Genomic DNA, 14273 nt, shown 5'->3' with positions numbered 1-14273 from the left:
TTTTTTTATTATTATTGAAAACTCTGAGCAACAAGAGAAATTGTCCAACTGTCCTTTTTTCATCGTATTGATAGAGGTCACATCCAAAGTTCTTTGACTTCATTAGGTTTTAGATCAGGCCCAGACTTCTTAAACTAAGAAATATTAGCTAAAAAGATGGTTTCATTCTAGCAAGGGCTACATACAGTGATTTTTGAAGACAGCTGAGTACTGGACGAGTGGCTCCCTCAAGCTAGTAGGTCTTTTGAAAGCTTTGGCCAAGTTACATAATACAGTACGTTTTCTCAAATGTTTTTACCAGATGACATTAAGGTAACACAGGGCTTAAAGCCAAACACAATTCTAAAACAAAGATTACAAGCTTTTCGGGACAAGGCCTGTCTTATTAACAAGTGATTGTACAGTGCCTAGCATAAAGGAGCCATCTCTGATTGGAGCCATTAAGCATTTTTGAATTACAAATGATAAATAATTCCTTCTGTAGAGAAGCACTCTGGACCCATCAATTACTGGACCAGTTTCCATTTACACATTTTATCAGAGACACTCAAAATTGCACTCATTTAAAATAGTAATATTTTATTTATGGATGATAAACACAGTACACGTGTAAGTGCACAAATATTAGTCAAACATATTAATGTAATAATTCTATTTAATTCCAAAATAACCAGTCAACTAAATAAAACCACACACTAAATCAAGTCAACATAATTTACAAACTCAGGCAGAATGAAGCAATTTAGAACTGGATAGCCACAAATGGTGTATGAGACTCAGATTTGCACTCCATTTTAGTAGACCAATCTGAAAATTATAAAAATTCCAAATAAAACTATTAATTTGTTACAATTTTATCTTCAATCTGAGTTTTGCAGACTTCATACTCCTAAAACAACATGGTTAAAAGCATACAATGATGTCCTAATGGTGGCGGACACAGATTCTCTGTCATTATTGGTGTCTTTGGCATTTCTAGCAGCATTCAGTAATGCAGCTAAGTGCAGTCCATTGTGATTGCTTTTCAGCTGGTTTACTTTTTTTCACATCAGTGCTGGTGTCTAGGGGGAGATTTAGGTCTGATCAATTTTGTTCTCAAAACAAGTGGGCACAGGCTTTGTTCTGTTACCATTGCTTGTGTGTGTGTGTGCGCGTGTGCGTATACACACATTGTTGTTGGACCTGTCATCCTTCAGTATGATCCTAGGTTCTTTTATGTAGATGATACAGATTGCCATCTAATTATAGCAATGTCATAACAGTCTTGACTATTGCTTGGGTGACATTAAGCATTTCAATTGCAAGTAATTTAATGAAGCGACATCCATTTAATGGCTGAAGTTTATTAACCTTTTCATAAAGATATGCTGAGCATCACTCTTCTTCTGACAGTTAACTTTGATTATACATTACCATCTGGGTTATAACATTACATTCTGAGGTGGGGTTTTCTGGTAAGAATTTTGTATCTGTAATCAATGAGGCTTCTCTGTATTATCAACAGAATATTGTCAGATTGAGACTTTTGCTCAGTAAAAACATTATAGAGAGGTAAATTAATACTTTGCGCTAAAATCAATTTTGCATTTCTTTATTTTTGTTTCTTCCATTACATGACATTAAGAGACTGCTGCTGATAGAACACTCAATGCCAGGGCCGGCTCTAGTTTTTTTGCCACCCGAAGCACAACTGCCCAACCAAAAAAAAAAAAAAAAAGAATGGCCGGAATGCTGCCCCTGGAATGTTGCCGCCCCAAGCTTTGCTGGTGCCTAGAGCCTGTCTTGCTCATTGCTGCCAGAGGTCTTACTGAATCTGGATTATCAGATCCTATTGATATCCTTTTGAAATCTCTTCTTTGTTTACAAGCAAAATATTTTATAAATACTTTATTCTTCAGAAATCAAAATCCCCACAAACATCCATGGTATTCTGGAGCACATCAGGAATGATGTGACTGAGACTACAGGTCCAGATTTTCAAAGGTCTCTAGGCATCTACTGGGATTTTCAAAAGTGCCTAAGTGACTTGGGTGCCTAAGTCCCATAGATTTCAATGGTAGATAAATTCTCTGGACTTTAACAAGGCTTAGTAGCCTCAGTGCCTATTTTCCTTTTGAAAATGGGACTTGGACACATTCTAAAATTTTACCTTAGCTCAAAAATATTTTGACATATTGGTAGGTACCCAGAGTATCTTTCCAGTTATTTTTCTTGGGTTCTTGTTTCTGGTCATTTTCTGCACACAGATTTCCTAATATACATTGGAGATTCTCTAGGCTTTTGTGTTTATGCCCTTCGATTAAGGAATTGGCTTCTCACATTCAGAAAAATTACTGACTCAGTTACTGAAAGTAAAAAGAATTACAGACTGAATGCTGGCACTAAACAAAGAGTATTGTGTTATATTATTACTATAAAATCCAGCTTGTGGATATTAATTGTAAAATAAATTATCAACGCAAATGACACAAAACAGGGCAAAATCTGAAGCACAGCTTTATGTTTGTGCTGGGGGGAAAGTGTAGGGTACTATTTGGGGATAAAATTTTCAAGGGTGGGGAGAAGACTCTCTGGAGAGAGTAAATGGGTTCTTGTCAAAAAAATGTACAGACAGCAGAACACACGTCTATTTATATATGGTTGTAAATTATGTGGTGCCAGAAAATAAGATTAGTATTAATCATTTATAGTTAAGGTCTGAAATTGTTTGCAGGGATTGCTAGCAGCTAGTACTTCATCAAGACTGTAGCCAGCTGAGAAATGTGGCACACAATCTGCATTAGGAAAAAATCTGACACACACTAAAAGGAAAATATTAAGCTATTTAAAGTAATATTAGCACTGAGAACCATAACTGAATAATTCATGGACATAATGAAGTATTTCCCCTTCTGCCCTCTCACACATACTTCAAAAAGAAAATAAAAATACAAATAACCCAGTCAACAGGAAGAAAATTTTAAAACGCAGAATACTTTGCCAACATTCTACAAATCTCTGTATCTAATGTAAAGCCTTTGGATATATTTCATATACCATGGGCAGCTTCCTCTTCTAAATAGAGCCATCCAATAATCATATTTTTTCTTAGTGGTATATGAGATACTCTAGAAAAGGGAACAATAAATCTTGTAATAGTTGGTAAGCAAATTTTCTATGGTCGACTAATATGTGGAAACAATTTATCCAGTAAATGAGTGTGAATTTAAGACTAATGAAGAAGAAATTCCAAAACTACCAGTGAAAGGAATTGCCTAAATACATGGCTTAGAGCAAGGGTGGCCAACCTGTGGCTCCAGAGCTGCATGTGGCTCTTCAGAGGTTAATATGCGGCTCCTTACCTAGGCACTGATTCCGGAGCTGGAGCTATAGATGCTAACTTTCTAATGTGCCGGGGGGTGCTCACTGCTCTGCCTCAAGCCCTGCCCCCATTCGATTCCTTCCCCCAAGGCCCCTTCCCCTGATTCTGCCATGCCCTCATTCCTCCCCACTCCCCCCCCCATAGCCTCCTGCACATGTGAAACAGATTACTGTGGTGGGTAGGGGGAGGGCAGAGTAGGCACTGATTGTTGGGGGTTGCCGGCAGGTGAGAGGCGCTGGGGTGCGGATGGGGGGTTGCTGACGTATTATTGTGCCTCTTTAGCAATGTACATTGGTAAATTCTGGCTCCTTCTCAGGCTCAACTTGGCCACCCCTGGGGCTTAGAGCCATCTTAACTTCTGTTCATATCTGTTTTCACCTGTGATTTGCCTGTATAATGGTAATGCATTATTTTCTCTCTTATTCTCCTATCTCCCCTATGCTTTTGTTCGTTCTTTGGACGACTACTGCACATTAAATGGAAGATTCCATTGAGCCAACATCTAAAGTTCTTTTTCTTGAGTGGTTACAGTTAATTCAAAAAATTCCATCTAATGTGTGTTACTTTGCATTTGTCAATGCTAAATTTAATCTGTTGTGGTGCTCCCCATTCACCTCACCCATCACAGAACACGTCACCGAATTGAATGGGAAATTTTACCACTGGATTCAATAGACGTAGGAGCAGGCCCTAAGTATAAGGAATATTATTTTAAACTCTTTTTTAGAGAGATCTTTGGCTTTTTATGGACATGGAGTTTATGTGCGAGCAACTCCAAGGAATCAGGCAAACAGTTAAGTCTATTTTATGTTCTCATTAGTATCTTCAAAAAGATTCCTGGTTCCAGTCAATCCATAGTTAAGAATCAGGTCTTGATATTGCTGATCAAGACACCAATCACGTAAGACTGCATTAATCATGGAGCAATGGAGCATCAAGCTAAAAGCAATGTTAACATCATTACAGTGATGTGTGTACTGCTGTGTGCCAGCATGATTGAGATTTGACTCCAATCCCACCATGAGTAAGAAAAATGAAAATCCAGTCAGAAAGGGACTGTTACATGCCACATTCTAAGAGGATTCCAGAGCACTTGAGCTTTTTCATTGTGCTTGTTTTAAAAATCACAACAATCACATTCTTTGTGGTATCCAAGGTAAAGTAAACCCTTTTTCATGCATAAATCTGGGCCTGCTAAATATATTCAGCTACAACCTCACCGGAGACACTGGGCTAGTTTCACGAGAGGACTTTGGCACCTAACTGCCACTTTAGCCAACTAAATCCCAGAATCAGGGCCCAATGAGAGTCACAAAATCCCCACTCAGCTGCCCCCACAGGAGCCTAAACTTGCTTGCTGCCTAATTTTTTGCAGTAAACATTTCCTCGAGTGCGTATGTTTCTGCCTCTGAACACGTGAACTGCAACCCCGCACCAGGTGTCAAGACACCTAAGCCCCAGAGCAATTCATGAACCAGGGGAAGATAGACAGAGGAAAGGCTCTCGTTCCTGTGGGGCCCGATTTGGTAAGTGTGTTCAGAGCTTGCCTATTGCATCAGGCCCGTATAGATGAGCTTATATAAAAGGGGGGCAGAATATCCCAGAGCCCAGTTGCTAGAGCACTCGTGAGAGATGTCAGATCTCTGTTCAAATCCCCTCTCCCCTCCGGGGGAGGGGGGGGAAAGAGCACTTGAACTGGGGTTCTCTCACATCCCAAGTGAATACCCTAACCATTGAGCTAAAAGTTTGAGGGGGGAGGCCCCCCTCCCCTGACTTTTTGCATAAACAGCAGAGGCACCTAATGCAAAGACAGTTTATAGCTGAGAATTCCAAGCGGAGGGAGGCACCTCCCTGCAGCCCTGACGCAGGTGCCTATCTCTGAGAGAGGGGCAGGGCTTAGCACACACCTGCACATCTTGTCTTGGCATTTTCTATTAGCTACCTTAGGCAAGGAGCCAGCTAGCATGCTGGCTTTTACGAATTCCAGTCTAAGGTGCTTCTCTCTTCCCATTCATTATATAGACAGCCTAGGCACCAAACTCAGGTTTGGTGAATCCCAATGATTTTCTTGTTGCCTAAAAGTTTGTTTCTTTTGTGAATTTAGCCCTTGGCTCTTACTTTGATAACAACAAACCATATAAGAATGCAGTCAAAGGCTCAGATTCTTTGAAAAACCCCACACAATGAAGTTTAAAATGATCAAACAAAACCTGGTTTAATTGCTTTTCTACCATGAGAAGGAATACATCAGCAACACGTAACTGATCCACAAAGCAAATTAATGTTTCTACAGTTGTTGTAATATGTAAAGCACCGTGTATGTGCATAAGTAAAGGTATTATCATATGGGTTGGGGAAAATTTTCCACATGTCTAGTGCCAAGTTACACCTCCAAAGACAAAACAAGTTCCTTCAGTATTCTCTATCCTGCATTTAGACGGAATACAGTGTTAACTGCAGACTTCTACGTGAAGTACATTTATACTGGAAGTCTGTGGATAACAGATAATCTAAAAGATTATTCCATGGATTGGTCAGCCAAGCAAAACAATTTAGGCCAAACATGCTTCTTTTCTACTAAACATTCTGTCAGTTCACATTGTCTGCCATGAGCAGCATTTTGTTTTCTGTAAAATAAATGGCCATGAAGCGACAAGCAGTACACCTGCTTTTTGGACAGGACAGGCCTAGAGATGGTGACCTATTCACATCAAACAGGTTTTGGATTATTTTTTCCCTTTTTTCCCTATTTGTTTTTAAAAAATTGTTCATTACTGAACCAGTGTTTCATGGGCAAACTTCAGTCTCTGCACTGCTTATAAACTATATTTGCCATGTGTGTGTGACTGGTCACCCTAGTAACAGAGTATTCTATCTGATCCCTAATTGGCTGAGTGTAACTGTAACAAGGATGAGGGTGGCATGATTAAATCTCTAAGAGAGAGTGTGTAAACCATGTGTGAAGTCAGAAGTTGGGCCTGCCAGATTAGGACATTTTTAGAATGTATACATATTTTTCTTCATTTGTTCAATTAGACTATTGTAAAATTGTATGCTGGACCAGATTTGAAATGAATCAGCATTGCAATTGTATGTAAGGTTCCAAACACAAAAGGTAGAGTTAGATTCTTGTCTGGATTATTTAATGTTCCCTGTGTCAGGGCTCTGGCCAAGGGCTGCATGTGATCCTATCGGTCAGGAATATAGTCATGTATCCTTGTCCATCCTGGTGATCGTGTAAGTGCCAAGACTATGTCTCATGGGTTTGGGAACACAATTCTTCCCTGTGATGATGCCATATTCTCGTTGAACACCATACGGAACATGGAACACCAGCTACATTTATTGAATTTTCTGTCATGGTAACCAAGAAATTGGTAGATGTAGTGCATGTGCACCTGCACAGAGCTACTTGGGAAGGTTGTGATCAAATCTCCCTAAAAGCAAAATCAGGGCTTCAGCCAGTAATCTGGGCAACATTTAAACAAATGTATCTGGGGTTTTGTAATTGTCTTAATTAGTAGAGAGAGTGAAACAGAACTATCTTTTACTTCCGAACAACACACACAATAAAAAAGGGACGGAGCAGTAATAGGTAATAATTGGAGATATACCAATCTCCTAGAACTGGAAGGGACCTTGAAAGGTCATCGAGTCCAGCCCCCTGCCTTCACTAGCAGGACCAATTTTTGCCCCTGATCCCTAAGTGGCCTCCTCAAGGATTGAACTCACAACCCTGGGTTTAGCAGGCCAATGCTGATGTCTGGCAAAGGAGACACATTTAGGTCCTATGGAGACAACTGAGGCAATCTTAACATAGGCACCATCAGCATAGCTCATTGTCACAACCTGTCACCAATTCTAGTGGCAAACCATGACAATCCACTTTCAATAAAGAGCATTCTTTTTTGGATAAACTGACAGGGCAAACTTCTGATACTACTGATTACCAATCACTTTCATTTAGCAAACAAATTAAATTTTCACAATTTGGTCCAGAATCCATTTTCCACAAACATCCATACAAACACAACTTTTTTCACATGAATATTTGTGAGACGCAAATATAACAAAGGGGTGTGGATATGGCAGATCAAAGTTCAGTGGCTAAATCACAAAAATATTTTCAAATAGTTTGCACATTTCTAAACATGTCATTTTCACCAGCTACTAGTTGCAGTAGTGTATGTGGAGCTAAGACTGAATTCACGGTGACTTTTTCTGTAAGAGAAAACAGCATCTGAACCTAGAGAGTATGTACATAATATTATACATTCTTCTATATGTGTTTAAATGAATACAATTGCTTCCTCCTAATAACTGGCAAAAGGAAGAGCCTCTCCCCTCCCCCCCGCAATAAGAAATTGAATGCTGAGACTTCTGTTTTTAATGCTAGTTTCTAGTCTGTAACATTGTTTGCTTTCTTGGTTAAAAATTACTGAAAACAGTTGCTTGTACATGAAACTGCAAATGACCCTTGACTACAGCGTTATTAATGCAATACCATAATAGATAGGCTGTTGCTAATATTATTTGAATTCTTTCCGTTTCCATGGTAACTTGAGCCTATAACACTTTCACTGGTAAACAGGGGTTTAAATCATTCTTTCAGAAAGGGTTTTGCTCACATGTCTGATTTTTTCCCCCAGCATATATTTTCCCTAGCTTCTCTTTTAAATTCTTTTTTTCTTAAATTCTGAAGGCCATATGTATAAGGGAGGACACGAAAATGTTGGTGCAGAAAAAGTTCAGCTGCTAATGCTAACTGTGTGAAGAGGCAGTGAAGTGGGAACTTGCGGAATCGAAGCATCCCGTGCAAGCTTCCAATTACACCAGCGGCAGCCATACAGAATGCAAGACAGCAATGTTTGACCCCAAAGCGTTATTTAAATTAGAAACCTTGCACCAAGATTGGAAAGCAACAACCCTGTTCCTGCGTTTTTAATAACACATTTCATTACTGTTGCCCATCGCTTAGGACACATTTGAATGCTTGAAATTAACATTGTTTTCACTATCGATTTACCCTTTTCTTTCTGTCAACTATTTATGTACTTAGGGTACAACAACAGTGCAGCTGGGAAAGGCAATTCCCAGATCAGTTAGACATACACATACTAGGTCTGCTGCCACCGTGCTAAATTTACATGGAGCTCAAGAGTCTTATACCGTTCTACTTACTAGGCTACACCCTCTTACTCTGCATTTCTTGAGAAGGTGAAACAGCTGGTTCAATGTGTCTTCAGCTATTTCTGTTGGCTGTACAGCTTTGCAGTTTAAGTGGTACCTGCAATATTTCTTTGAGGGATCCAATTCTTTCCATCTCGTTAATGGACATAAAGTATTTTTAAACAAAACTATACTGATTCTTTGTCTTTTTCTATTATAGGGGTGTTAAGTGAAAATACACATTCACTTAATAAGCAAATTACAGCCCTTTCTGAAGGCTCTGTAGATTGCTACAAAATAACATATACTGTATCTAGTCATTGAATTAGTCATCTTGTTCACAATTCTAACTGTCAAAAAGATGAGTATGCTACCTGCGTAAAAGGGGTTGGGTAGCTTTCTATACTAACTGAGAGGTGTACTGTCCTTGGCATGAGATATTTAGATGTAGCTACACTAGAAAGTATTCCTAATCCCTATTTTTCAAAATAATGTTTACATATCTGCAGCACAGAAAGCAATGTAAGGCCACCATTTTTTGTTTTTTAAATCTGATTACCTTTTTTTTTTTTTTTACCCAAATGAGTTATTAATTAAAAAAATCTTCAAGGTCATGGAAACACTGACACGTTTTTGTGCAATTCCCTCCCAAGACGAAAGGATTGCCACCATAATGCTTTTTTTTACTTGCCAGTAATCCCCAACTGCCTAATTTAGGAGGGTGGAATGCAGTCCTCTTGTACTAATTGGAATAATATTTTAATATAATTGTCTAGAGCGCCCCAATTTTTAGCTGTCATTGAATCAGTTCCATTATTTATTATTTGCTAACAGCTGTGTGCTCTGTGTATACTGTCTTTAGGCCAAAAAATGTATAGCATAAATAGACAATCAACAATACACACATACTGAATAGGTTTCTCACAGAGTCTATTTTCATTTAGCAATGGGTGCATGACAGTCTTTTAGTTTAAGCATATTAGCACTTGCAACTCAGCTAACAGCGCATTGCTATTTCTTCTGTGTTCAAATTATGCACTACACTTAGGCCCTGATTTTCAGAGGTGCTGAGAACCCACAGCTCACACATAATAAAAGGCTTTAATCTCACCATTCAGTTAATCCGAATTGACTACATCCCGAGAGATGAATCCTGAATGGCAAATCAGTTGGGAGATGATCTACTAACAACAGATTTTCAGCATAGTAGCTTAATGTTGAAATTTGCATTTTAAGAAAACAATTATCTGTTCTATAAACTTTCCAATTGAATACTGATCTTGTATGTCTAGGAAATCAGCATAAGCTTCCAAAAGTTTTTATTAACAGAATTGTAAGCCAGTGTTAGATGACTTTAACCCCAGTGTAAGAAAAGCAACCCATATCTCTTATAGAAACACCCCATTGATATTCATTGATATGGAAACACTTAAGAATGCCATTATCATTTTAAACCATTTATCAGAATAAGGAGGAGCTTAAAAAAGGCTGACTCATTCGTACCATACCTTTGAGCATAGCTGTGATAGTGAAACTGGTGTAAGTCACTTGGATATTTATTCTCTCTGATGTCCGGTCCTGATCCAAATCCACTGAAGTAAATGGGAGTTTTTCTATTGACATCACCTGTCTGAGTCATGCCCTTAGTGAGAAGGTAAGCAGAACTCTTCCTGTGTCCAAGCTAGGGCATCAGGTTCGTTCTTCGATCAATGTTTCTACTGATGTTCTCTAAAAATACTGTAGAACACTCTCAATCCCAGAGTGCCTCCTTGTGGCAAGAGCTGATGTTGCAGCCCCTCTGCTTCACCCTCCTCCAGCGGTCTGCATTGTGACTTCATTCTCTGCCAAGAGGACTATCAGGTAACCATGTCCAAACACAAAGGAACCAAAATTCTTCCATCACCCCTGGACCCAGTTATCTGTGGACTCTTCACCTCTTTCCCAAGCTCTGCAGAGTTCTTCCTCACTCTATGACAGTGTTGCCAGACCTTTTTCCCTGGAGGCCCAGCTCTTCCTGAGCCACTGACTCTCAGGACTTCTTTCCTGGGCTTTCTTCTCCCAGGCCTGATTTAGGAGTCTCCTTCTCCTCAGCTGCCTTCTCCCTTCTGGAAAAGTCCCAGGATACAAGCTCATTCCTACAAGCCCCTTAGTGCATCTTTGCTCAGCGAGAGTAAACTCCCAACTACCTTTCTCCTGTGTCTCCTCTCCCAATTGCCCTGCAGTCCTTCCAGTATGCTAACCACCCCAGCTGAGTGCTTAATTACCTCTCTCCTCTCCAGGTGCCACAGAATAGGTTAATTGGGCTCTCTAGCTCCCCTTAACCTTGTCCCTGCCAGGGTGGAGTGTACACCCCATCACAATACATTTGTAAGATTTTTTTCTTTTTAAGGCTCTCTCCTAAGAAGTCAAGGGAGATGGGCAGAGGTCCTGGAAATAAAATTCTGAAGTCTAACTTTGTATCTGTGAATGAAGATTATACTTTCAATGTGCTGAGTTGAAGACACCTGCAGAAAGTCCCTGGCCAGCACCTGCAGAGTCCTAATTCTGAATTTACAGAGTCTATGCACATAAATTAAAATGGTGAGAATCACTTTCTAGTTTCTTTCTGGTGATTATGGACTCAGTGTAAATACTGTACTATGATGAAGGCAGAAGACTGTAAACAAATGTAATGAGTCATCAGTGTTGATATTCCCAGATTTACAGTGAAAATATGCACACTGTCCCAGCTGACAACTCATTTGCCTTCTATACCAGAGAACAAGATACCCCTTGCATAAAACATGCTTCCTCCCTTCATAGGTTTCTCACATTTTGCAAATATTAATTGTTTCCTCGTGCTACTATGTGGTGAATCAATATCCCCATTTTAATTTTTTTAAAGATGTGGAGTCTCAGAAACACAGGTGAACTGACATATGCCATAGAGTGAGGCACTACCATTGGGTTTGGAATACAGGTGTACCAAGCTCTTGCTCCATCGTTAAGCAACCAGACCATGCTGACAAATATTTTATCATGTCTTTATTTATGTAGACTCTCACAAATCTCAACTGAAAATAGTTATTCATATATTTACATACTACTGCAGCTTCTTAAATCCCTTTGCTGCATGCACTACAATGGAGAAACCAGTGACTCTGCCATAGCAAAGCAACTCTTTTAGCAGCCTCTAATGGTATAATTACATCTAGCCTGCGGATGAAGAGATAGAAATTCAACTGCACCAATGCAGCTTTGCCACTGTAGCACTTAAGTGAAGACACCCCTGTGCCAATGGGAGAGCTTCTCTCATCAGTGTAGTTAATCCCCCTCCCCAAGAGGTGGTAGCTTGTCAGCAGGAGAAGCTCTCACGCTGACACAGTTATGTCTAGATGGGGTGGCAGGGGTTAGGTAGGTATCACTACGTTGCTCAGAGGTGTGGATTTTTCACACCCCTGAGTGATCTAGTTATACCGATATAGATCTGTAGTGTAGACCTGGCCTAGGAATGAATAAATGTATTTTGATACAAAATGCAGCAGCAGCCCATCTGCTGACAAACACAAACACATCATTTCAGTATTTTGATCCCTGCACTGGTTCCCCATCAAATACAAAGTGCATTTTAAAATAGGCTGTGGCCTGATATTCAAAGACCTAGGAAATGGCCCTAGCTGAGTTATCACTATCCTTGTGGCAATGACCTCCTCTGACAGCTATGCTACACTGAAAAAATACAACTGTTGACAAACAGATGGAAACTTGAGAGTGCAATAGGGAGAATTTTCAAAGGAGTTGGGCCTGGATTGTGAAATTCACTCTGGCAAGAGTTAAGTATTGCCACAAAACTCACCACTGACAGAGCTCAATACCTAGCATTCTCTCAGTAAGTTCTTCACACACACTGACAAAAAATACACTCACTATACCCACACACACATAAGCCCCTGTAAACCAATCAAGCTATTTTCCCTCCAGGTTGAGTAGATAATAGTACATAAGAGAGAGATGTTCCCCCTCACTTTTAAAATATTTGAAAGGAACTCTGCTACTATTGTGATGGGATCCAGATGTCCTGAGTTCCAATCCTGTTTTAACCACAAGACGATTCTTCCTGTTAGCTTCGCTAGACTGCTTTGGAAGACCAGTCTGATAGCACTTTGAGTAACAAGGGTTTTAAATCAGACATCTGATACAAGGAAAAAATGCCAACATTTAACAGTTTACGTATTTTTTTGCTTCTCAGGATACAAACATAACATCTTGTGGAAGTAGCTAGCACTACAAAATTTCTGTGTACAGTATAGCACAAAAAGTTGTAATTTTCAGCTTTGAGTTGCAGTAGAGGTGAAATACTTCTAAACAATGTAAAATGTATACTTTATTTACCAATTTTGACCCCGACATTGAAAGTTATACACGCATAAAAATGTACGTGTTGCAGTGTTTCCAGCTGTTGTCAATGCATGTGTAGTAGTAGCTGTCTCATGCATGATTTTGCATGCATTGTTTTAAAAATCTGGGATATATCATGCAAAATATTTGTGCTATTCACACAACCTGCTAAATACAAACAAAAATACTCCACACAAATTTACTGAGCATAAAACATGTTCTGTAAATTTGGCCAGTATCTATATTTTGTATTTCTGCATGGTTAAAGAGATAGCATCCCTGACTTTGGCTCAAAACACTAAGAAAAAACAATGAGGAGTCCTTGTGGCACCTTAAAGAGTAACAGGGACAAATGTTGCTCCCAATGCATAAATTAATTCAGTACCCAAGAATCAAGAAACATCTTTTCTTCCTTCTAGTTGCTTACAGAAACAGGAAAAATATATGGGGACTGGCTGGTCAGTTATATCACTTGGACACCATTTCTCTGCATCACAGGCAGAAACACTTAGCCTACCAGTTGTTCAGTGGCTTTGGGGCTCACTTCCTTCTGTGCCACACAACACGCGACTCCACTCCAAATTTTAAGCTTGATGCTGGACCCTTCAGAGCTTTAATGTAAAGATTTGACTTGTCAAAATAATTTACCTGTCAGGGTTCTTTACTGCTGAGTGATCTCACATGTTTCCAATCCCTGGAACAAGATACTGCCACTTTCGTAACATCACAGGTTTACTGCTTCCTGGCTGTGACAGTAGTATCAGCAGTAATAAAAGCTAAAAGCCCTCCTTGTCATGGACCTCAAGTGCTGGGAAACTCTAATCTCCTAATTTCTCTTCCACTGTTCTGTGCCACAAAACACTTTTGCTATGTCTTCTTCCACTAAATACTCCTGAAGCATTATCACTTACTTATTAGTAGAAAATAAGGAGCTCATAATTTATGCTTTAATTGAAATGCTTACTTATAGTATTATGTAGGAAATCAAGCCATCCTCTACTCTGAGAAATATGGACACATTTTACATTAACATTTATTGTGTTATAAAGAGTCCTACTGCCACCAAGTGGATAAGAGAAAAACAAACTCCTGGTGAAATACAGTCTGAATTACAAGTCTTCAGACATTTCCGGATGGACTTATTTTGAACTTCAGTTGTACTCTGTTTGTATTAGAAAAGCATCACCAAAAATAATTTAAAATCACAAGTAGTAAAGGACACTCACCACAGATCTGTGTAAAAACAAAAACAAATTTGCTATCGCAGTATAATTGCCTTCAATTTTAGCCTCAGGGTTCTGCATCATAAATTTATTTGGTAATGCAAAGCTGTAAGAATTTAAATATTGATGCTTATCCACAATAA

The 14273-nt window shown here is 39.3% G+C and overlaps 1 protein-coding gene and 1 long non-coding RNA gene across 11 annotated transcripts in view; one reads left to right on the top strand and one right to left on the bottom strand.

Annotated features, from left to right (window-relative positions):
* Window positions 1-14273, bottom strand: part of CCSER1 (coiled-coil serine rich protein 1) — a 1044860-nt gene that overhangs the window by 878805 nt on the left and 151782 nt on the right. The window lies entirely within an intron of this gene.
* On the top strand, window positions 4450-8548 carry LOC123371539. Its single transcript, XR_006579829.1, has 3 exons — window positions 4450-4517; window positions 4737-4887; window positions 8064-8548. It is a non-coding gene; the product is annotated as an uncharacterized LOC123371539 (long non-coding RNA).

This window comes from Mauremys mutica, chromosome 5, assembly GCF_020497125.1.
Source record: "Mauremys mutica isolate MM-2020 ecotype Southern chromosome 5, ASM2049712v1, whole genome shotgun sequence".
NCBI lineage: Eukaryota > Metazoa > Chordata > Testudines > Geoemydidae > Mauremys > Mauremys mutica.
This window is presented reverse-complemented; position numbering and strand designations above follow the sequence as displayed.